Below are 2,367 nucleotides of genomic sequence, written 5' to 3' on the forward strand. Positions count from 1 at the left end.
TGTTTATATAGTTTCTGAAAAACAACTGATAAATCGATTAAATCGATTTATTAAAGTGATAAAACAGGCCTAATCGATTTGCCAATCGATTATCGCAAGTCTTGTTTTTCTTGAATCTTGAAACTACATAAACTAATCGATTTTCCAATTTATTCTTTTAAAAACACTTTTCAGTAAATTATGTGCAGACTTATATGAATCGATTGCATAATCGATGTCAGGTGTTTTGTTCCAATAATAAAATCAAACCAATCGATTACTTAGTCGATTCATTAAGTCACATAATCGATTCAATAATACACACAATCGATTTGGCCACATACTAAGAGTTCCCTGTGATTTCAAATATTTGTTTCAATCGATTTGCCAATCGATTGTGTTTAAAATAGGAACTTAGCTAATTTCATGTTAATCAGAGTGCCAATCGATTTGGTAGTATGTTTCTGAAAAGTTCTTACCAGTTGGTTTAGCTCAATTGATTTCCCAATCGATTGATACCAAACTTAACATGATTGAAATTCTCACAATAGATTGTCCAATCGATTGTATTTGTCACAGGTCATGTTACTTTGAAATATTATTTAAGCAATCGATTTGTCAATCGATTAGCCTTGTAAATGGATTGTCCCTGTGACTTGCCCAATCGATTTCCCAATCGATTTGTTTCAATCAGTTTTTACTTTGTGATTTGCACAGTCGATGTGCCAATCGATTAGCATGCAAATCAGGTTGCCACTGACTTGCACAATTTTATCACTGATTGTGCCAGTCGATTGCCTAATCGATTGTGTAACCACAAAACACATGTTTCCTTACAATCCTTTTACGAAATCGATTTCCTAATCGATTTGCTCAATAGATTTTCAACTTTTGTTGATTTCTTGAGTTCCAAGCAATTGTCTCAAGTATGTTGGGTTGAGTTGTTGTTCCTGAAATCTTGCTCAGTTAAAATGTTAGATTTATCATATGAGGTATGAACATTGTATGTTTGTTAATTATGTCAAAATTAGGATGAAGAGGACTAAGGTCCAACAATAGAAATCAACTTTTCAATGTTTTTTCCTAACATAATTTTTGCCTCAATGACATGATTGTTCATTCTTGTAATTATTAATCTTGTTCTGGTTCAGAAACCTTCAACTTGATCTAGATTTCTTAACAACATGATTGGAGTTCCGGCTTTTAGTTTGATTTTATGGTTTGGAAGGCGTAAGATTGTCAGTTGGCTAAAAAATTCTTGTGTTAGGACATCAAATGATTTGTTTCTAAGAGCCTTAGATCTATGAATAAAATATGAACTTAAATACTCTTGTTTTTTTTTTTATCCTATTTATTATGCATTAATGTAAGGCTTTGAATTGTCTATGGATGTTAATAATTAAATATTCATGGGTTAAATTATAATAAAATTAAAACACATCAAGTCTTAAGATGATCATATATATTTATTAATTGAATCAATAATCTCTATTATTAATGTTAAAGTTGCTATGCATTGCAAGAAATCTTAATTATTGTAATTTTGAATTAAATTTGGGTATGTGCTCTAAAAGATTGCCTACAGTTGGGTATGTGGTAATTAGTTTTTTTGGTCATGAAAGTAACCATTATCATGACCTCAATTTGTGCGAAAAGAATGTAGATATTTTATTTAGGTCTCTACTAATCATTATCGTAAATGTATTTTTTTTTCATGGGAGAAGATTTGTTCTCCTAAAGAAGTTTGGATTTAGAAATATTTGATTATTTGACCAGGCTTACTTGTATAAGCTAGTTTGACAAATGACGTGGTAGAGTTAATATATATCCAAACAGAGCAAAATATATTTTGTCAAAAATAGAGCAATATATATATATATATATATATATATATATATATATATTTTGAAACATAAATATGTTATTGTATGAATTTAAAAATTTGTTGAAATTTCATATTGGAAAGAAATATTTTTTTGTAAATTTAAATGGAAATAAACTTGTTTTAAAATTCAAGTCCCACATTGAAAATAAATATTTTTGTAAATTCAAGTGGAAAGAAATATGTTTTTTTAAAATTCAAGTTCCACATTGAAATTTTTTTTGTTGAAGTCCCACATTGGAAAACTCTCATATTTTGAGTAGTTTTTAACTCTATAAATATTAAAGTCTCAATTGGTTAGAAAACACATGTGAGTTTGCTTCCATCACTATATAATGAGTTTCAAACTATTGTGAAAAACACACAAAAGTTGGATGCATTTCCCAACTTTCTCTTTTCTCCCTTTTATATTCTGCTCGTCTAACTTTTGAGTCACTTCTCCCATTTCTTTCTGTCCCTTCGGTGGTTGTTATGCCGTAGTCCCTTTGGTTTTTAGAGCGGTTGCT

Source organism: Cicer arietinum, unplaced genomic scaffold (assembly GCF_000331145.2).
Source record: "Cicer arietinum cultivar CDC Frontier isolate Library 1 unplaced genomic scaffold, Cicar.CDCFrontier_v2.0 Ca_scaffold_5776_v2.0, whole genome shotgun sequence".
NCBI lineage: Eukaryota > Viridiplantae > Streptophyta > Magnoliopsida > Fabales > Fabaceae > Cicer > Cicer arietinum.